The sequence below is a fragment of the Sceloporus undulatus genome, chromosome 2, assembly GCF_019175285.1.
Source record: "Sceloporus undulatus isolate JIND9_A2432 ecotype Alabama chromosome 2, SceUnd_v1.1, whole genome shotgun sequence".
Taxonomy (NCBI): Eukaryota; Metazoa; Chordata; class Lepidosauria; order Squamata; family Phrynosomatidae; genus Sceloporus; species Sceloporus undulatus.
Window position 1 is genome coordinate 272,593,592 of NC_056523.1, and position 24,435 is coordinate 272,618,026.

A 24,435-nucleotide genomic window follows, 5' to 3' on the forward strand; every position below is an offset into this window, starting at 1 on the left:
CCAAAAGAAATATAATGAACCTGTAAGGATAAAACAACAGAACTAATTCAGCACAAGGTCTGAAGGTAATTTTGCAGCCTCTACAAGGAGCTGTAAAATTTCATGAGTTTGTCATAAATATCCAGTGCTTTTGCAAACTGCTTGAGTCTGTATGTTTGGAAAAGAAACCTTATCCACAAGGGGTAGAATGTACTGAGGGCTCTACTATAACGCAAAATCTGGTATAATGAATGGGAATTGCAGAGGAACACATCTGGTTTCTTACATAAATCCCATTCATTTCAGCTGAGCTTATGCAGTGGAAAGTTTGTGCCATTGTTTCTGAAAGTGAACCAAACAGAAGATACATTCATTAAAAATGCCTGCTCAAATACACATATGTATCATAAATGAACACTGTGCATTAAAAGTATTTTTTTTAAAAAAAAGGTAGCCTGTCACAATGGCCAAAATGCTCAACTTTTGCATGTTCGTGTATGCTTGTGATTGCCTTTTTCTTTTCTTTTTTTGTTTGCCATTCTCTAATGTTCATATTCACTTCATGGTTGTGTTAGCAAATTTCCAGAGGTGTAACCACTAGACAAGCAATTGTGCATTCTTTATTGATATGTAATTATTTCTCAGTGCCTCCAATGTACTACTTTATTCACTAGCTTTGTGGAAATACCCCTAGTGTATTCCTGTTCCACAAAAGGACAAGAAGCAAGCACACTGGATGATGCAAAGTTGGTTGCAAATTGCCAGTATTCAAGAGAGGAGCAATGTAGCACAACTACCATGTAACTAACTAAATGTAGAATTTACACTATATACAAGCATGATGTAGATGTCAACACAAGGATAAGTTCTGTGTATGTTGGGTTTAGGCTGTAGTTAACAGAAAGTGAAATTTTCATGTCAGTTAGATTTTTCATTAAGGATTTGTCAAAATATGGAAATGTCTTCATATTCAGATTGTAAAGAACATGGGATCTAAAAAAAATCCAGATCTGAGAGAAACCAAAATGGATAGGTTTATTGACAGGCCCAGGGCTTTGAGTACTCAGTTCTTAAAAGTCTTTATGTATTCAGCCATACTTGTGGGTAGTTCTTTCTCTTTAGCCCCTTTATGTCAGGCAAGTAGAATATGGTCTTCTCCCTCCTGAATTTCAGAGGCCATTCCCACTGTAGTTTGCTCCGTAGCGGTATTCGGGGCAAACATACCTCATTCCCATTTGAAGCTGCTTCTGATCCTCATTAGGTCGATTCCAGGAGGAAAGAAGTGGGACAAACACAAATAACTCAGGGTTTCTTGACACTAGTTTGGAATTGGTTCTTCTGAGAAGAATTGATTCTGAAGTGTGCCCAATAAGTGGGAACGCCAGATCAGAATCAGTTCTGCTTTTTTGCAATAGAAATGATCAAAAAATCAAAAATATTGCTAAAGCAACTACTTGCTTTAGCACTAGATTGATTTATCGATTATTATTATTTTTTAAAATTATCTCTCACCCTCCTCCTCCTCCTTCCTCCCGGGTCTCCCGGCCTTGCCTGGCTCCTTCTACTGCACTGCCTCCCCTCTCCTCCCTCCCTCTCTCCCTTCTTACCTTTCCTCTTTCCTTCCTGCTGCTTGCCCGTGCTGGCGGGGCTTCAGGCACTGCTGCCACGCCGTCGCAGTTTGCCCAGCACTGGCTAGCACAGCAGCAGTGCTGCAAGCCCCTTTAACACAGGGCAAGCAGTGGTGGTGCAGCAGCAGCACCGCAAGCCCTGCCAGCATCAGACAAGCAGAGGCAGCAGCAGCAGTAAGGAGCGCCACAAGCCCTGGCAGCACTGGGCAAGCGTTGGCGAGGGAAGGTAAGCAGGAAGGGAGGAAGGGAGGAAGGAGAGGAAAGGGAAGCAAGAGAAAAGGGAAGTAAAAAAGAAGGGGGAATCCAGTTGGAGTCACAGCGTTCTGAAGGGGTTCCCGCCTTCCATGGCTCCATCTAATGGGAACGACAAGCATTCCCAGAAAAAAAAGTGATTCAACAAAGGTCCCTTTTCATAGTGTGAATGAGGGACCTTTTGGGAATTGCTTAGAAAATGGAGTGGAGCCGGATCAGAATGTGGATTATACCCTAAGTGGGAATGACACCTCAGAGACAATGTGTTGGACTAGGATTCTGAGACCAAGGTTCAAAGCCCCATTCAGCCACGGAAACCCAGTGGATGATCTTTTGCAAGTTACATTCTCCTATCATCTGAGTAAGGCAATGACAAACCACTTCTGTGAATATATCTTACTGTGAAAACCCTATGATAGGGTTATCACAAGTCAGTGTTAATTTGAAGACAAATAATTATACTGTACTGAGTCTACTAAAATGTGAAAAGCTGTATCTATTGAAACTGACCACTGCAGATGGGAAAGCATTTTGTTTCAATTTGTATTGGAAGAAGTTCCAAAATTTACAAAATTTTTCATGTTGAGAAAGAAAACATATTGAGGTTATTTTTTAAGATGTTGAAGAAAGTTTAACTGATAGATCTTTTTAGTCACACTTTGACTTTACAGCCTTAAACAGCCACAGAATGCTGACAAGTATTATAATTTCCGTATTCCAAATGAGAAGCAGACTAAGAGAAATAACTTTCCTAATGGTAGCTAATGGATTTGTGACTGAAAGTTTGAGCTTTCTGTTACAAATCTGTCTCTACCTAATAGGGTTATTATATGAACTACCGCTATAGTATGAGAATCCCTCAAAAACATATACCCCTTGTGAATAAAATATGTGGAGAATTTAATGCAAGCATTAGTATTATTCTGGTTGAACAGTGAAGAAGCAAAATATAGTCCCCCCTGAGGATAAGAAGAAACAAACACATAAATAAAGGCAAAATAACATCTATTGAGTTTGATAACAACTGAAATATTACCTTCTCTTGATTTAGAATCTTTATTGTCATTGAATATCCCTAAGTAGAATTCTTAGATAAATTATGCACTTTTCCATCAGATTTAATGCACATAGGTGCATTATTATTGTTTGGTTATTTGAGTACTGATTCCAAATGGCTTTACCAAAAAATCAGGTCTCAGCTTAGTAATTTATTTTAAAAAATGGCGTAAGAGCAAAACTGAATAAGAGAAAAAGCCTATCTAATATAGTCCCGTTACAAACGGGCCTTTGTGGTGCCCCCGTCATGTGCTAGGGGTTGGCTGAGGACCTAGCGTCCATACCGGCCTCACCCCTAGCACGTGACGGGGGCATAATAATGGCGGCGCCCTATACACACAGGCGCCACCATTTTGATGTATCAGACGCATAGTGTCTGCATGTTGTGCCCCGGATGCGACGCCGCGAGTGCGCGAGTAGCGCCTTGGGGCGTCCCATCCAGGGCGCTTCTTCTTCGCTGCATCCAGGAACCACACGGTTTGGCTGCTGCGGTTCCCGGATGCAGCAACCAGTGGCGGCGGCAGAGCGTCACTTTTCGGCGGTCTGTAACCCGCCATAGTATCTCTTCTCAGTGGCCAACCATATGCCAGTGAGAAGCACACAAACAGGGTATCTGTACAGTAGCAGTCTTCTATTTTCACCCCCCCCCCCAATACACATGCACACATCTGGAAAGATATACTGGCTTTGATGCTGCAGATGATATATGATATAGAGTGCATGGGTGCAGAAGGTAGCTGCTATGATTAGGAAACATTGACACCAAATGTCTATAGGAAATAAATTAAATGTTTCTTATAATAATTCCATTAAACTCTAAATGTGCTAGGCTAAACTAAAGCTAAAACAGGAAGAGGACTAATTTTTTTTTTTTACTTTTGAAGCAGTGAAAGAGTAAAATGAAGGCAGAGAGAAGAGATGGAGTGACCCATAAGAATATCAGTCTGACAGGCTGTCTGCATGGGCCCAAAGGCCTGTGTACCCCTTGGCCTCATGTAATCCTGTTTGGATAACACCAACCAAAACCCCAGGGGCAGGACGAGATGGACCAGATATGAATCTGGACTGATTTCATAATAGGCATCCCTTAACTTGGGTGAATTTGACCTCCCCCCCTCCCCCCAATTTGTAGTCAACATACATAGTCAACATGATCAGAAGCTATTGATAGTCTGACCAAGCCTTTTTTAAAGCTATCTAGGCTAGAAAACACTAATATACCTTGTGACATTGAATTCCATGGGGAGTATTTATTTGTTTATTTATTTACTGTGTTTATATCCCACTCTTCAGCTAAAAAGCCTCTCAGAGCAGCTTGCAGATAGTTAGTTAGACATTTCCCTGCCCTCAGGCTTACAATCTAAAAAAGACATGGCACAAAAGGAAAAGGGAATGGCAGTGGGGGAAGGGATCAAGTTCAGCAGTTCTTTTCTCCCTCTGAGAACTGGGCCATGGCAGATGGCATGGATGGAGGGCTCATCTTCTTACTTTAAGCCAGGCCTAATGGAGCTGGCTGGCCCCTCTCTAACCTAAACTGAAACTAAACTTTCAACGGAGGGCCCCTGAACCTTGCTAATTTTATTTAAACTTTTCTGCACTATTTTCACTTTTAAAACATACTTTTAGATACAGTGACTAGAACTGTATATAGAATTAGGTCTGTATAAAACCATTATGATATACTAGTGACTTTCTGTTCCCAGTATGGAATTCCACAGAAGCCAATAGAGATGGGAAGGAAAACATTTAAAATATCCAAATGATAGATTCAAAGTGGTTTTCCTGAGGGATGGGAAACCCTGATGAGGAGAATACTGGAGGGACAAAAATATTCTGGGGTCTAAATTTATTATTTGTGGGAAATGTACATGGTTTCTTGCAGATAAAATAATGTTTCTATCAAGAAAATGTTGTTTTCCATGCAGAAATGCTGTGTGACAGTGCTGACAGTGCTCCCGATCTGATTACAGTCTTCAAAAACTGCAGCTTTGTCAATACTTTCTCAGAGTAGAAACAAATCTGCAAGAACAAAAATTATGAACATTTGCATACCTAGAAGCCAAACAATGGGTTAAGGCTTTCATTAAGCTATGCTACGCAAGCATTTCTTTTTTCTTTTTCCTTTTTATAAAGTAATTAATGGAACTGTCTGAAAATAGAAAATTCAAAGGAATATTTGTCATATTTAAACTTTGGCACAACAATGTACTCAAAAAAATTTCTTTTCTATATACCTTACTTTATCTTGTATCTTTTTAAACCTGACTCAGTGAGGGTTGTATCTAGGCTTTTCTTCTTAAATAAATGCTTATATATTATCAGAGGTAGGGATAAGAGTTCATTCAGGCCAGGGACATGGTGAATTTTTTAAAAAAAAAAAAAAAGACTAAACACAATTTCGAAGAATCTCTCCTGCCAAAGTTTTTGATATTCACTATGAGAAAGCAGTATGGGCCATGTACTTATATTTGCATTTCGTATCTTGATATTTTGCTTTCCCTATTTAATCACTCTTTTAAAATATGGAATGAAAAGGTAAAAGCTAAGAAGCCTCCTTTACAATGAAATGGGTTGACTCTCATTTAAAGTGTTTTAAAAGGCAGTTTTGAGTTGTTGAAATGTGACCTCTAAAACAGAACCCAAAACAGCTGCACACTGCAGTTCTCCACATTGAAGAGGGCGGCAAACTGGGGTAACTATTTCAGTTTGTTTCAATGGCACAGAGGTACAGTACTTGAATTAAAAGCTTTCCAGACAACAAACAATTATAACAGATGTTAGGAGGAAATAGATTTTAGGAGGAAAGAGAAAATTAAAAATGAAAGAAAAACAGAACAAATTCATTTAAGTATATATTTCAGAGTGTACTGGCTAAAACAAGAGAAATAGAGTTTGCATATCATAAAAAAGAGTGAACATTGTACAAATACAGTGCACCCTCACATTACGCAGGGATCCATTCCAGACACACACCCCCCGCATAAGGCAAATTCCATGAATGATCAAGCCCCATTCATTTGAATGGAATGTGCTCCATTCACCATATTAAGGTTCACCTTCCACATAACCTCAAGTCTGTGGATGGCGAGCCCACGTATGGCACGGATGCACGGTATTGTCATTTTTTTTTTATTTGGAAAAAAAGATGGGAATTGAAAAACTTTGCTTTCATGCAGGCTGCATTTCTTTTGCATCACATTTGAAAAGATAAAATCATTTTGCCAAATGCCCCCCTATAAATCTTTTATACTACAAGGTAAGATTTTCACAGTATGGCACTATGTTCATTTTGATGCCTGGTAACAATATATCATACCCAAGAGTGAATAATGTATACTTTATGTAACTATCCTCAATTCAGTATTTAAACATTTTCACCAATACCAATGATTGCTGAAATTTTCTTCAAGACTCATCTCTTCTTCTTCTTCAGGTCACAGGAAGTATGCCCCACCACATATTCAAAATTCAGTAGCCAGCCTACAAACCTATTCACCTCCTATGTCTTACACAAATTGCTATAGTTATCACCCAGAAAGATGCAAAACCAGTAGTCTTCTTCCATTATCATACAAAGGGAAAAGGGGGCATGTTGATTAGAAACAGGAGGAAAACATTTCAGCAACTAATAGAGTTTGTTGTTCATCAGGAGGGGTAAATTCTTAACTCTAGCTATATCCATTCCCTGCTGTCTGAGGACATGAGAAAATGACAGTGCACTATATTTTACAACAAAGTTGTTAGAAGATAGCAAGAGATTTATGGATTTCAGCTTGCTCACGCAAAAGCACTTACTACAGGCTGAGAAAAATGTGGCTGAAAAATACATGCTTTGATGTGCTATGGTGGTGTTTCCAGAAACACTGTGGGAGTGTCTGTTTTTTCTATGCTTATTCTGTATTCTCTAGGGTTTGTTCTTTTCCTATCTGATCTTGGACTGAGCATTTATTGGATATAGTGGCTGTTCTGTTGCTGCAATGGCAGCCTATCTCCATTGCCAACCCCAATGCAACAATTGATCATAGCCTTCCTTGTGTACCCTTGCATATATCTGTCTGTCTGTCTGTCCGTCCATCCATCTGGTTATCAGCTATCTTTCAATCTCAGTTGATGAAAGAGAATATCACAGTGAATTCTAAGTAAACTATTTTTTCTGTCTTCACTTTTGTGGCTTATTTCAGTCCTGACCAGCAATCCTTTCATATTACAGTTACAGTACTATGATTCCACACTAGCTAACAGGGCAACATTACATGGAATCCTGGGATCTGTAGTTTGGTGAGGCACTAGAACTCTCTGGCTGAGAATTTTAAATCTCCCTTGCTAGACTCTAAATTTTAGGATTCCAAAGAATGGAGCCATGGCACCATGAGGTGTTTCAAGTTCACTTTACTATTAAGCAGAATGACAAGCGTAAATAATTTTCTTGAATTCACCAACCAGATTAGGAGTTCTAATAGCCTTCTCTATAACAAATTTGCTGGGTGGCACAGTGGTTCCAAATGGAAGAAGGTGGGGCCAGGAGAGGATTTTAAAAACATTTCCTGTCTTTCTTTTGGCATGGGACCAAAGGTGGCAAACCATCCAGTAGGAGGACAGACTTCAGATTTGGTCTAACAATGGAAACCCGTTTACATTTGCTCATCACCTATCCATCCATGCAGTGTATCACTGATCAATTTCCAAGATGAAAAGAAAATTTTAATGTGCCATTTCATGGACTCCAAATGGAAGACATTGCTTTTGCCAACTTAATACTGATATATGACAGAAATGGGAGTTGGGGGGGTGGGGGTGGAAAGTCCTGTATCTCACACAGCTAAATAGGTCAGTTAAGACATCACAGCAGTGTGGTTAAAGAGCAGTATGAACTCCAAACTGAGGCCCCATACAGACAGGCCAAAATAAAGCTGCTTCAGGCCACTTTGGAAGTATGCTATTTAAATGATGCCTGCATCCTAAGATTCTGGAAGCCACGCCAAAGCTATGATCCAGTCCTAAGAACTAGAGCACAGCTTTGGTGTAGCTTCCGGACTTTTAGGAAGCATGCATCATTTAAACAGCATACCTCCAAAGTGGCCTGAAGTAGCTTTATTTTGGCCTGTCTGTATGTATCCCAATACTCAGAGTATCCCAATACTTTATAGAGTTAAGGATTTCTACAGACTTCTCTTTTGTATTGTGTGACTGGGCATGGGAGAAAGGACACCCAAAGCAGAGAGTTGGCTTTTGTGAAATACTTGTTGAGTGAGAAGGATTTGTCTAACTCGGAGAGACTGCCTAGATTCATATTGGAGGTTGGCTTGGGGGCAGGGATAGCCTGAGGTCCCAGAACATCTTCTGCCTCATTATACTTAAGCACAGCTGCATAATTTTGCAGCAGATCTTGCTGTCAAATAAAAATATGTCCCTAGTTTATCCCATACCTGCTCCTCACACCTTCTGGGTTGATGTGCAAATTATATTGACATCTCTAGAAAAAAGATGATATAAATTAAAGGCCTACATTCAGTTTCTTCATCAGTTTATTATGATTTTTCCACTCTTCATTTAACGACTGAGAAGCATGAGCTTATAATTGTGTTATATCACACATGAAAATGACCTACCTGTTAATGCTTTTTTTTCAGTGTATGCTCATCTCTTAAAATCAGTTATCAAGATGTTACTATAAGGCAAATAATCTCAGTTTTTACCTGTGTTTCCATCCCTTCTCCAAAAATCCATTTCAGAAAGTAAGCAGAATTATTTTAGAAGCCCTCTTACCTCCTAGGGATCATTTTTGTAGGGTAAAACAGATTATTTAGGGAAATGTTCTCAAATAATTTTATTAAACTAACATGTTGATTTAGTCAAGAGATTCAACTAACTAAGCAAACATTATGACTTTGTTGTTACCCATCTGAATGTATTTATTTAAATACCAGATTAGTGTTTAAACTTGCTTCATTATGCAGTGTAGCAGTATATATTTCTATATACTGCAGAATAATTGTTGGATATTGCCTGAGGGGCACGTATTGAGTATTAAAATTGCAGAGCCCTTTAAATAGAAGTGCATGTGATGATTCTAGGGCTTTTGGAACTCTAGTTCAAATTGGAAGCTTACAGATAATTAATGAGGGATTTAGAGGTGTTTACTTGGGAATAAACAAATAGCCACTGTAAATAAGAAAGCCCTTGTGGTAGACCCAAGTTAATCTTTGGCCTGTAGGGCTCTTTGACTATAATTAAATAATCTTTGTAGAATTATATTAAAAGGTGTGATGCAACCAGTGGTTTCCTTTGCAGAACATTGTAACTTGAACCAATGAATTCAAATATTTTTCAAGTATTCATTATTGTTCCTACCGTTAAATAATAAATCTACATTTATATAATAAATATACATTAGCCAAATGTGGTGGTGATAGTGTTAGTGATTGGCAAGTTATTTTAATAGATTAAAATATACATTTTACAAATGAAGGAAACAAAATTATACTAAACTAATCTGCTTTTGTTATTATTATTATTTGCTAACATGAATTTTCTAATTATGTAAATTTGATTCTGAAAACCAATAATTAACTTGATTTTGGTTCTTTTCCTTTACCTACAAAGTTAGCAATTGGCCAGCTACAACTAGTCATGTGTTATAGATGTCAAAAATATTGAAAGATGTGGAAAGTTGCTCTGCAAAAATATGGGGTAAACATCTGAACCATTTTGCTGGCAACTTACTATTCCTGAAAAGTGGATGCCACTAGATTATTACCTATCCTAGTTCTCAACTGCTAATTTTAATGATCAATATTCTCTTAATGTTTCCTGCATAAACCACTTGGGTTTTTTTTTGGGGGGGGGGACTTAAGGCTTGGAAGCAGGATTCTTAGAAAGTTATTAGAATATAAAATGAATTTTTTTGTCAATATTTCTTTTAAAAAGTGGCATCATATTTGGCATCCTGTTACTTTGCAGTGATGGCCTATATATGGCTATTAACTCCCACCAGATATGTAGTGGCATTATGTTGAATTCCAAGGACTAAGATGACATACCAGGCGGGAGAACTCAATGTGAACGTGGTTCTACAAAAGGAAAGGCATTAGAATCCCCTGTGGAAACCTCTGCTGCTCTTACTTCTCTAACATTATCAGTTCATGAGTGGATATAGGAGAGATTTGGGACTGCCATGACCCAAAATCCTCTCAGGTTCCAGATAGGGGGTATGGAGGAAAAACATTCACCAGATCTTGAACTGGAATAGATTAGAATGATGGGCCAAAATGTACAAAATGAATTTCAACAGGGAGAAATGTAAGATATTGCACTTAGGCAGAAATAATGAAATACATAGATATAGGATGCGAGACATCTGGCTTGATGTGTGAAAGGGATTTAGGAGTCCTGGTAGACCACAAGTTATATATGAGTCAACTGTGTGATGTGGCAGCTAAAAAGGTCAATGTGATTCTAGGCTGCATCAATAGAAGTATAGTGTCTAGATTAAAAGAAATAATACTGCCACTCTGTTCTGCTTTGGTCAGGCTTGACCTGGAATACTGTGTCCAGTTCTGGGCACCACAATTCAAATAGGATGTTGACAAGCTGGAGTGTGTCCAGAGGGGGTTACCAAAATGGTGAAGGGTCTGGAAACCATGCCTTATGAGGATCGACTTAGGGAGCTGGGGATGTTTAGCCTGGAGAAGAGAAGGTTAAGAGGTGATATGATAGCCCTGTTTAAATATTTGAAAGGATGTCATATTGAGGATGGAGTAAGCTTATTTTCTGCTGCTCCAGGGAAAAGGATCTGGAGCAATGAATTCAAACTACAGGAAAAGAGATTCCACCTCAACATTAGGAGGAACTTCCTGACAGTAAGGGCTGTTCGACAGTGGAACACACTCCCTCAGAGTGTGGTGGAATCTCCCTCCTTGGAGGTCTTTAAGCAGAGTCTGGATGGCCATCTCTTGGGGGCATTTTGATTGTGAATTCCTGCATGGCAGGGGGTTGGACTGGATGGCCCTTGATGTCTCTTCCAACTCTATGATTCTATGACTAATAACAAGCCCAGAAATCAAAGAAAGACCTTTTGCACTTCTAATGAAAACCTAGGAGGCTTCAAGATTATCCCCAGGTATGGATTATTCTGCGTCTTACTAACTGACCACAAAACTTTCTTCCAACATATTTTTTTAATTCTGTTTTAATAGATATATTAATTGTAACACGTTTTATCCTGTTTTAAGGGGGGGAGAATTTGGCATACAATGTTGTAAATGTGGATTTTAATGTGTTGTGAGCCGCTTTGATTGTCTCATCTCAGAAAAGCAGGATGCAAATAAAAGTTTTATTTATTATTATTTATGTTGAATTTAATGGAGAAAAAATTTAAAAGGAATTTTTGAAAGGTAGATTTTTATATCAAATTTCAAAATAAGTAACTTCCAAAATATAAAAATAAGCTCTCCATTTCACACTTTTCTGAATTCGCCCATTAACTCTGATCTCCCCACAGTTATGATAGGTGGCTGCCTTCCCACTTTATATGGTTGTATTTTTTGTAAGCCGCTTTGATTGTTTTTAACAAAAAGTGGGATATAAATAAAACTTTTATTTTATTTTTATTATCCCTGTTTGCTATGTATTTTCTTTACTGTTGTAACCTGCCCGGATTCTTTGTAATTGGGCAGGCTATAAATAAATCCTTATGATGATGATGATGATGATGATAATGATGATGATTTTTCATTACTCATCATCACTGATGAGGCCACAGTGAGGGGACCAGTCACACTAACAACACTGACCACCTTGTTCTGACTTCAGAGAGACACATGCCTGCAATGCTGGCACTGGGCTGCTCACAGGGACTATATGGGAAGGCAGCTACCCATTGTCACTGCAAAGAGAGTCAAAAACCCAGAGCAAAAGGTAAGGATTTAAAATTTGAGTTAAGGAGAGGAAAGGCTGAATCAGATGTCATAAAGACAGTATGCACCCAATTTTAGGAGGTTAGATCTGTATCATGTAAACAAGATGCAGGGAGCTGAGGAAGAATTCAGAATAAATAACTCAAGCAGACAAGCCCTCTCTCTCACATATATGCAAAAGTAGTAAATATGTGTAGTAAATACACTGCATTCCTATTCTTTTGGAACAACCTCAATATCAGCTGTAATTATACTTCTTGTGATACTAATAATATACATTTGGCTTGGTATCATAAAAGAGAGGACGAAAGATGGAATCAGAGCACTAAGGGGTCAGAAACATAAGCTTTTCACCCAAGGTATTTAAAACCTTCAATTAACAAATTCTATGGTACTGATGCATAAGGGTGAAATGAAAGGGTCAATTCATATTGTGACTCCTGCTTCACATAATTTAATTGCTCTTGATCTGAGGATGACCTTTCTGGCCAGCAATACTGTTACAAAGTAAAGACCTTAGGAGAGACAGTCACATGGTCAGCCATGAAATAACCAGAGGAAAATAGTCATAACTTTTGATTCTAGCAAGGTTTTCAGTTATTTAATGGATAAATTGTACCGCTGACACACATGGCAGAAGTTATGAGAGACATTATCACTACTATACACCCGGTCTAATTTTTCAGTACAGAAAATACAGTCATTAGAATATGATACACTTGTTAAGAATTTACTTATACACATTAAAGATATCAGCCAAGTCTAATTTCCTTTCATTCAGTTAGCCCTTTCCCTCTTGAGCCCCCTGCTCAGTTGCTCTCAAAATTTGGAGAATTCAGTATGGTGAGGAGGAGGAGGAGAGAGTAAAAACCTATTATTAAAGAAGAAATCTGCATGAATTAGGAAATAGTATGAGTTTGCCTTGGAAAATCCACAACTTTCAGCCATTTTGAACATCTGAATAATAAAAATATAAATCATGAAAAACTTTTTTACAACTATGATATAGTGACTACGGCTGCATGGAATCGGGTATTGCAGTTAATTTTAATAATTAAATGTTTTTTGGACAGATCTAGTAAATTACATTAACGAAATTACTGTACTTGAAATTTCAGCATGACCATCAAAATCAACATGAACATCAAAATCAAATTATGAGTTTCTGAAATTCTAATGATCTCCCTCGCTATGTATTTGTTTAGAAAATTCTCCCAAAGCTTTATATTTATATGTCTGCTCTATTGTTTCCATACATAATAGCCTGAGAAAATCAGGCTCAATTTCACTTCCTTCCATGCCTCCTCATCTTCCTGCCTGCCTCCCATCCCCTTAGCAAAATAATGAAAGATATATACATATTTTCTTTCTTGCTCCCAACTGCACATTTCATTTCACTAAACTGTTCTTTACTGAAGATAGTCTTTAATGTTCATTCCAAAATCCATTTTTCATTTTTTGCTAATATTTTGGTTGCTTTCTAATCAAAGGTAAAAAAAAAAAAGAATGACAACTTCTGGTGTTATGTCAATGTATAATATATTCAGTTTGGAACCCACTTCAGAGATCTGGATAGAAGGTTGCTTCAACTCAGAGCTCACTGTTTGTTTGAATCTAAAATAGAGCTTTTATTATCCAAAGCTTTGAATGTCTTCCTATTTTCCTTGTAATCAAGAAAGAACAAAAAATTACTACAACTTTTAATGTTTGTTCAGGCTTACACAAACATTTCAGGAAGAAATGTTCTAAAATGTTCTAAAAATAACATTTATAAAAAATAAGCATTCCAGATTTCATACATATGGGCACAAGAAGCACCATTAAAGATACGTCTAACATTTGAATATTTTTTTTAAAAAAATAAAAATTAATAAACTGCTATAACTTCTTTATAATTTTGCAGTATGGTAAATCTTGCTGAGAAGGTGACGGAGTGATAAGTGCACCAAATTTTGTGTAGGGTAACTAATGTAGTTCCCTTCACCACTTTCAGTTTGTTTTGTTTTATAAAGTCACCCAATGGCATTGTGGGTAATGCTGCGTTCTTGGTAGCATGCAATGGTTTGGTGTGTTACTGTAAAATACCCCCAGCATTACTGTAAGTAGATCAATGCAAACACAAACAGGACTAGATAGTGTAGTACAAATTTCTTTTTAATCTCCTTCAGAACACTCAGAAGTATGTTAGCAGGTTCAATAGTTGTCCAAAGTGTGCACACACCATTATATATTGATAATGTGTGTGTCACACATGAAATGCCCAGCTATTCTGTTCAGGGCAAAATGACAGCAATGTTATAGGAAACAAATTGAAGTGTTACTGCAAGAACATTAGAGATAGAAAATCTCTGTAAGAGTCCTAAGCCAGGCTAAGCAAGAATAATGTTACCCATAAATTTGGCCCCATTGGTCTCCCCCATATTTTACATCAAAATATGAACACAGAGCACAGAGGTGACCTAGGATTGACCCTGTTGTGGAAGCCAAGGCTCCTAGTAAGATTTGCAGAGGAGAAGGGGTTGCCGGGTGGACAAAATTAGCAGACACATATTTGGCAAGAAGAAGGCCACAACTTTATTGAGCACACAAAACCTCACATGAGGGTTGGCCAGAAAGCATGAGGTCTGGATCTGACATCCACCAACCCGTGTTGGTCGATGACTCAATCGCCTGGCCATGCCCAGGCATTCGGGATGACAGAGGGGGAACTGGCCTGAATCCTGTTCACCACTTAAAGTCACTGGCTATGCGCATGAGCGCATCTTTGCCCCATGTCACTGGGGAACGCTGAATCGATGCCGCCCCCGCACTGGCAACATCGCTAGCCCTCAGCACCCCCAGGTCCCGGTGGGACTCCTGATTCCGTGCTCCAGAGCATCGGAAACCACGCTCATCAGATCCACGACCTATGCTACCGCCCCATGGAACTATACCCGGAAGTTGTGACAGAGCACAGCAACATAGGGTGGGTGGGTGTGGAGCCGGCTAAAAATGGCGCCGGGGCCAGGGCGACCTGGGCCTTTATAGGTGCTCCAGCCAATGGCTGGCTGGGAATCGGGGTTGGTCCCGCCTCTCAGCCAATCAGGCCCCGGTGCCTGTGAGGGCCGCCAATCAGAGACCACTTCTGCCCTGCAAGGGAGGATGGGAACTGTAGTTCCCAGCCCGGAAGTGGCCCGGCAGCGTGGCACTTCCTTTTCCGCTCCCAGAGGACTCTGGGAGTGGTAGTCCAGGCCCCACGAGGGCTGGAAGCACCACGGCCATGGCGGGCCCCTGCGCAGACCCGCACCAGCCATGGCAGGGTCTCATGGGCCGCCATGCCCCCCCCCCCGCCCCGGAGCAAGCCAACCACCACCCCGTCCGCAACAGGACCAGCCCGGTAAGTCGGGTGGTCCCATTTGCAGGAGACATTCTCAGTGGTGCTTGCAGAGGGAAAGGACACCCCCAATAGGATTAGTAGGATTCATCATATTATAGACTGACCTAGAAAAAGAACCCAATCTAGGGATTTCCATAGAGAAAGAGGCATACTTTCGAGAGGATGGAACCACTATTTTTAATAGAAAGAATGGAGAACATTCAGTTTGATGAGGAAAAGTAAAGTGCTACACTTGTGGAATACTGTAGTCCTGAATCATACCTTCTTTATCTCTTGACAGTTAGTAAACAGGGATTCTAGAGAGATATTCAATTCCATACTACTAGAGGATCTCAAATAAAGCCTCCCCACCCACCTAACTTGCCCATAATAATGGTGAATGTTTGATCAGGTTGTTATACTTTATTGAATTAGTATATCCCCAATGTAAATCCCCTAAGCATTGTCAGCCATTGGTGGTTCCTCTTCTGTATCCACCATGGCATCAGTTTCAATGCCTGGTTGCTTCCCCCATTATCTTTTTATTACTGTTGTGCAAGAATGAGTTCAACTTGCCAATTGACTCTCCAGCAAAAGCCAGGGTTAAATCCAGTAAATATAGCTGTTGTATAGCACACAAAGGATTAACTCGGTCAGCAGCTTATCTCTATCAACCATGTGCCTGACTCAGCAGAATGCATTAACTCAACTTTCAATTTCAAAGGAAAAATTATGCTTTTGTGCAGCTTTGGTCTTCAGATCATAGATCCAAACCAGTCTAATTCAGGTTGATAGAGGCCTTATCCAAGGGGCTATATGCACAGACTTTGGTGGTTTGCCTTGGTAGTATTGGATTAGGTGAGAAGTAAAAATGTAGTTATAGATCCTAAATAGATAAACTTACAATTTTTTAATTTGTTGGCCCTCTGTATTCTTTTTGTTTTTTTTTGTTTTTTTGAAAATGTACTTTTAAGATGACATCTGCCAAAAAGGTTGTTATTTCTTCTTTCATATTTACTTAAAACTAAGTCCAATCCTAGACTACATCATAGAAACTAATGCAAGCACTTCATTTTGCATTATGGAACCATTGTGAACAAGTGTTCTTGATCTGACCATCAGATGTTGTTGATCTTCTTCATGGCCTGATAGTACTTTATGGAAATTGGTTTCATTTTAATCATTGTTTTACTTTAATACATTGAGTTTGTGCAGAATGATTGTAAATTCCACAACCACACTAAAAATAAAAGCAATTAAACATTATATACATGATGGTAAAAAGCAATAAAAGTTTATCAACACAGCACATATTTCCCTTGCTTCAACAGCTTCATTGGCTACTGGTCTGTTTCCAGCCAGAAGTTTAAGTGATTATTATGATCTATAAAGCCCTCTGTGGTTTGGCTCCACACTATTTCAAGGACTGTATCTTCTTATAGGAGCCTGCTGAAGTTCTGAAATCTTTGAAAGCAGTCCTTCTCTTAGTTCCAACTGGATCTATCTATCTGAGCCCACCTGAGTTGTCAAGAGACTGATTTCCCTAAGTTCCACTGCCATCGTAAGCTGATTTGGTGAGAATTTCTTGGTGGCTGCTCCCAGGCAATAGAATTTTAATCTGTGTTGCAAATGGACTTTCAGTCTATATTGTAAGCTATCCCGCACCAAGAGAAAGGCAGGATATTGATTAATTAATTAATTAAATCATGTCAGAACTTGAAATAAATAACTGTGTTCACGAAATCTCTGCAGCATCTAGACTTTACCATAAATCTCTCATCCACCTTTAAATGAAAACAGAAATCATGGATTCTTAGCCTTCAGGATGAGGATGAAACACATTGCAACGACTTATCAAATAACAAGGTCAATGTTGTTTGCCATGAACTTAAAATAAAATGTGAAATTGATTTAAAAGAAGCATTGTTCTCAGTGTACATAGATTTTCAGCATTGTGTAAGAAAAGCCACAACAAATAAAATAAAATGATAAATGTCAATCTTTAGGGCCTTTATAGGGCCTTTCCTTAATAGAAAACATTTCAAAAATCAATTTTACTGTTAGCTTTATATTGTTTAATAGTCAGAGAGACAGTAAAGATATTAGAGTCCAAGTTTACTTTTAACTGGAGAGAATATTCCAATGTAGAGTAATGAAGGTGTTTTCCTAACTTCAAAGGTTCAGTCCATTCTATATCTCCATGGTGCTCTTGCAATTTTGTGCCCCATATTTTATCCTGAAAAGCAGAGTCTGACCTTTCTCAGTACAGTCACAAGGTGCCAAAATACATTGGTAGGACACAATGGGCCAGCCCCATTATATTCTTCCCATTGATCTGGCCCATTTCCAACCCTGGGACTTACCTGGTCCAGTACAATGATGCCTTCCTGCCTGCCTGCCTGCCACTGCACCATGGAGCCACCACTGCCTCACCCATTGCTACCACCACATTTTCACTGCAGTCCCCTACCACTGCCTGAAAGGGCGGAAATGGGGCACTTGGTTTCACCCATGTGGTCAGGACATAACCAATGAAATACCAGGGAAAAAACAACAACAACAAAACTCACAAGAATGCAATAACAGGCTCTATTTTAAATCTTTCAGTTGAGATCAAATGCTCAGCAGTTATTACAATTAAAAGAAAAAGACAAAGAAAACCCAAGTACCTTCAATTTTGCATTGGCAATCCCACCCACTCCCACACCGGAGGTTGTGGAGCTGGGATTGGCAGTTTGCTAGGCCTCCTATGGGCAGAGACTAGAACTTAATTTGCCATGGCAATTGGGTTTCTGGGGGCGTGGCTAGGCTGTTTGGTCGCATAGCCCCCAGTTCCCCTTCATTCTGGAGCAATTGCGTGACCCACCCACCCGCCCTGCGATAGTATGAAGCTTGCTTGGCCGCTTAGGGGCCGGGTAGGAATTTTTTCCCTTTTCCACGCGTTTTTCGCCTACCCCATACTGTTACCAGCGGCATGTGGAAATTGGCTTGGGTGGAGTCTTAATCTGGCTTAATATAATTTTTATTCTAATTGGATTCAGTCAATAATATTTGGCATAAATTATTTGAATTTGATCTCAGTGAGCACCTTGGACACCCTACTGGGTGTTAGGAAAATTTCTTGAAACATCCCTACGGGCTTTGCGACCTGGGGGGTGGCTGGAAGAAATGGACCTTAGGTCTGGCTTGAAGGTACACCCTGACTTTAATCTTTGCAGATTGGAAAGGGGGACTTTTTGCTGGGCTTCCTTATGCGGGCTGTCCAATGGCAATCCAATTTAAGGACTGCCATTGATGGCCCAGGTGTTATCGTCCTTAATAAGCTGCAAAAGTAGTCTGTGATAAGACACTGGTATGCAACTTCCCCTGTCTCCCACATTTGTTTTGATTATGATACTATTTGCAGTTCCATTCTTCTTCTTCTTGGCTTTACTTTGCAAATAAAGATTCAGGAAGGACTCATCCATGCTTTCTACAAGCGCGTTGATGATGTTGGATGTATCCTTCAAGCCTGTGCAATGGATTTTTCTGATGGAGCGCAGCATGCACAGAACTGGCCTCACCCTTTAAACCAGAGGTTTGACTGCCGAAGCCTTGACAGGCATGGACGGTGCCAGCGAGGTCCTCAGGTCGTAGGTTTGATTAGAGTTTCCTTCTCTTAGATGGTTGACCTTACGGGGTTAGACGAGCACCATCTGCCCGGGTTTGGGATTAGAGTTTTCCTTCTCCTAGGATGGTTGCCATAAGGCTAGAGAGCCCATCCTGCCCTTTGGCGCTCTTGGTCAGACCCTTCACTTCAATTCCTTGGCATTTACTAGTCTGAAATGTCATCAGGCTGATGCTGAAGGATGTGCATTTCAATTCCTCTAGACTCTGTTCCTGTAGCTGCTCAGTAATCAGAGGGATCATGCCAGGTACCAGAACTTTTGACTCCAGCTCCTGACACCCTTATGTCTCACTCAGCAAATCCAGCTGTGTTCAAGCATGATCATCATCAGCTACGTATCTGCTAAGTTGTTGTCTTCATCACAGACTAGCCATATTCTATGTCATATTCAAGGCCCCTCAGTTTTTGCCTTCTGCTTCCTTGAGTAACTTGGGACCTGTTGGTCCTCGCCGTATTCTTCACATTATCGGGGCAACTGGAGGCGGCAGTTCCATTAAAAACTCATTAAATAGGACAATAAATGGCCCTGCTTTAACCCATAAATTTGTGTCTGGGCAAAATACTAATGTGACAATAGGGACAGGCAACTACTTCATATGTGGAGGGAAATTTTCACATTTATCCTAGCAGACCACATAGTCACATTTTCAATGAGCCAGAACTGAGGTGGTCTTGTTTCTTCTTTTCCTTTTTCCTTAATCCTAGACATTTTGGAAAATTTCAGGAATAATGGAGGATGAATCTAACAAAATCATCACACCATGGACTGGTTTTCTACCCATTCAGATGATGTAGGGTGAAAAATCCAATAATAATAATAACAACAACAACAACAACAACAATATTTATTTATTTATAGCCTGCCTCTCCCCAGAGGATTGGGGCAGGTTACAAGCAAAATAAAACATAGTAAAATAATAACACAATCATTAATCCACAATTTAAAATACAACATCATAAAAATCAATTATTAAAATCACAATAAAAATTACAATAAAATTTAATCCCCATTGCAATGAGGTGGTTTATGGGAGAGTCAAAGAAGACAGTGGAGAGGGCCCGCGTATTAGTCTGCAAATGCCCGCCAGAAGAGACCCAGCTTGATGGCTTTTTTAAAGGCTTCAAGAGATGTTATGTGACAGATCTCCTCTGGTAGGTCATTCCAAAGTTTAGGAGCGGCCAATGAGAAGGTCCTCTGGGTAACCACAGGATTTCTGATTTTTTTAGTCTGTAGTAAATTTGTCCCAGAGGACCTGAGTGTGCAGGGTGGAATGTATGGAAGGAGAAGTTCCTTTAAGTAAGCTGGACCTAAGCCATGTAAGGCTTTAAAGGTGATTACCAACACCTTGTACTGTGCCCAGAAACTAATTGGCATCAGTATTTTAGGGGTATTTTTCTTCCTCAAGTGACTTTGGAAGTATTCTGGGATGGTTGGGAGTTAGAATAAAGTGGGTCAGCATTGCATGCAGTCTATGGACCATATTTCACCTTCTTCGTTTTGTGGAGATATGATTAAGGAATTTTAGAAAAATAGTCCATAGTTTATTAATACTAGTCCAACTAAATAACCTTTCATGAACAGGAGCATTAAAATCACTCTTTTTCAGCTTCTCTGTATTCATTTTGTAAACCATAAGTTCTTTCAATTTGAAGGAATTTGTGAATTGTGGAGAACACTTCAAAAACAATTTGAAATAAATGCCATCTTTTTTTTTACTGGGGATCTTATTCTAATTATGTTCTTGAAGATAAGAACAGGTCATTTTAGTAATTTTTTTACAGAACATTCACAAAGACTATTCACTGTTTCAGACTTATTCTGTGTATAAAATGTTACTTCCTGTGCAGAAATCCTGTTTTACATGAAAATGTGTGTGTTAATTTTTTGCACACTAAATTTATGTGTGGTTTTTTGTTTTGTTTTGTTTTGTTTTTGCACACTAATGTCCATCAGCAAGAATTCTAATCAATCAGAATTCTCCTCCTTAGGGTTTCCTGGCACCCAAGAACCATGCTTGGAATTCACTTTTGCAGCTATAAATGTGTAACCTAGAGTTACATTCATGACTGGTTCATATTCATGAAGTCTATGTATTCAACAGAGTAGGGAATACATTTGTTATTCTTGTGTGCCTTCAAGTAATCTTTGATTTACCCTAAGATGGCCCTATCATGGAATTTTCTTGGAAAGATTTGTTCTGAGGGAGGTTGAAAGAGTGTGACTTACTCAAGACCATCCAGTGGATTTTCTAATCCTAGTCTTGAGAGTCATAGTCCAGCACTCAAGCCACTACACCACACTGGCTCAGGGGATATGTAGGGATCCTGAAAGTCCTCCAAACAGGGCATTCTAGGCATCAACCACTGCAAGCAATGGACATCTGTTCTCCTTTCAATCTGGATGTAATTGTTTCATGCTTCCACCCTCTCACCTGAGCAATCTACTCTGAAAATCCTTGCTTTTTACATTTGAAACTCCCTTACACAGCAACCTCTAGAAATTGTCCTTTCATTCTTTCTTTTGCTCTAAATGTTTTTTTTCCTCTCTCCCTGCAACATATTCAATAGGATGTGCAAGTTATAGTAAATGTCAGGTTAAACAACAGAAAAGCATCTTAATCCTAATACATATCCGATAATTGGTGGAATCTTTATAGTCAAATGTTTAATCTAGAATTCTTATTGTTTTTGATCTCCTGTAAAGCCATAAAACCACAACAGTTTGACCAATATATTAGACATTCAGGTATTCAACTGGATGTAGTAAGACTTAAAGTGTGGGGAAGATATATGCATGTAATATCTGTGCATTTGCCTGCTTCATGTGTTCACCATAAAGCTCTGAGTAGGATTTCTAAATATATTGAGCTGAATGCATTTAGAAGCCTCAACATCATCAGACATATTGCCTAATGACTGAATAATTATTCTGACCACCATATCGGCTTTACTGTTTGGGCTACAATTTGTAAAGTCTCATCATCTCCTCTGGGATGCTGGAAACATGGCACAGTGGTTAAATGCCTGTACTGCAGCCACTTACTCACAAATCACAAAGTTTTGAGTTCAATACCAGCCAGGGGCTCAGGGTTGACTCATCCTGGCATCTTTCTGAAGTCGCTATATGAGTACCCAGCTTGTTGGGGACAATTAGCTTACACATTGTAAACCACTTAGGGAGTGCTTAAGTGTACTTATAATCTGTATAGAAATGTACTTGCTATTGCTATTGTTATATGATAGGATGACTGCATGACAATCAGACTAACTTTGGCCCTTCTCAACTGACTACAGACCTTTAGTGTTTGTATGGTTTTTCAATCTGCTATATACAGTGCCAATTTCCATTGCAAAGTTAGTGCCCACATGCAATGCATTAATCACAGGATTCAACTGGCCCTGTTCTTCAGCTCTGCTCATCCATGAAGCTGTTAGCATACCCTACATCTCTTCCTCTGGACATGCAGATTCATTATTAAAATCTAGAGTTTGGCATGTTTCAAGGTTGTGATGACCTTTGGAAACTAGAGCTATACACGTGTTGAAATCGTGCTTACTGGAGGACATAAGGAGACTAAAATAAACATTAAATGGGTTTCCTGATTACCTTGCTCCCCACGGGGCCCTTTGCATTTCCTCTTACAATGGAAGCAAAGGCAGTTGTGCCACAAAACAATCCGTGATCATGCTTTTTACCCCATCTTATGACAATGTTATATATGTCCTTCCTGCCCTATCATTAAGGGACTGTCTCAAATCTAATCAGTGTGTTATCACTCCAGAGCTAAAGCCATCACCTGTTCCGGACCCTTTTTTCAGTCCCCTGGAAAAGCCATTAAGGACTTTGTCATACTGAATATAACTCAACACACTCCTCAAGGGTATGAAATGAAGTAGAAATCCACTTCAGACCTAGCCATGTTGTTCACAGACCAGGTGTTCACAGTCCAGGGTTCCCTTTGTGTAATCCACAGATGCAGTCTTAATCACCCTGTTTTTTTTTTTTTTTTGTTTTTTTTGCAGATCTCTTTTAGGGACTAATAATAATCACTCTCTTTAACCCCCAACTTCTCTCTATCCAACCTGCATTTCTTTTTGATAGCCTTCTATGATTCTGAAAGTTGCCTCAGTTCTTGTATGTCTGTGCACACACCCATACACATTTCTAAATAAAACACTTTATTGACTAAAACTGGAGCAGTCCCTGCAGTTATAACTGGCATACATAGGTTTGCCATAGTTACCCTCCTCTTGCCTCCACTGAGCTATAATTTCCCCAGATTTCAAGGAGACACTGGCATTACCAATCCATGTATAGGGGGAGAAGGGGAGGGAGGGAGGGAGAAAGAATGAATCCCTTTTCAGATCCTTCTCTTGGGAAGTTCAGGTAGTCAAACGAACAAACCTCTGCATCACTAGATTCCATATTTCTATACACCCAGAAGAAGATACACAAAAAAAAAAAATGTTGCAATATGAATGTTGAGATCCATGAGGAATGAACCCTGAGGATTGTTCTTACACAAAAGAGCTCTTTATGTGTAGGTTAATATATGTTTAGGGCCTTTCTTACATTTGATAGGGACATGCTCATGATTTGGGAGGTAGAGAACACTCATAGGCATGGAAACCTTACCAAACAGTAAAGCAAAGGTGTCAGTGGGCTTGATACTGCTCTTTCTTTCAATTTTAAATTGCACACCTCATTTGAACAGTCTTTCTTTCAGCTCCGTGCTTGTTCTGCTTATGAAATCAATGCATGTCTGGAAACAAAGAAGGTTTGAAGGACATACTGACTCCGACAGGACATACTGACTCCTACTATAGAGTATCATAATGTATGTATCAAAGGTAATCAATGTCATTTGAATCTATAGCTAATTAATTTTCTATAAGAAGAATATACATTACTTAACAGTATAGAACCCAATAAGCCAATAAAGTCAGAATAGATGTAGATATAGATATAGATATAGATGATGAAATAGATGCTGCTCCAGAGAACAGGACCAGGAACAATGGATGCAAGCTGCAGGAAAAGAGATTCCACCTCAACATTAGGAGGAACTTCCTGACAGTAAGGGCTGTTCGACAGTGGAACACACTTCCTCGGGGTGTAGTGGAGTCTCCCTCCTTGGAGGTCTTCAAACGGAGGCTGGATGGCCATCTGTCAAGAATGCTTTGATCTGGATTTCCTGCATGGCAGGGGGTTGGACTGGATGGCCCTTGCGGTCTCTTCCAACTCTATGATTCTATGATTCTAGATGCAAAAAGTTCCCTACTTTTTTCACCACATAATGATATGTAGCTTTGACACTGGGGAACTTGAATATCATTCAGTGAAGAAAACCATTCAATGAGGAAGAAAGAAGTCATAGGGCAAAACAGTCCACCCCTTTGCAGCAGTATCCTGCCTCCCCTTTCCTCACCAGATCAGGGCCAAGGCAACTGCATACTGCGGCCCCAATCTGGCACGTTGTCAGCACTAAAAATAACTGCAAAATGCTGCTCCTTTTAGCACTGGCAAAAGGGCACCTTTGCTGCCACCACAACAGCTTATTGCCAATTCTTTGGTGAAGCGCA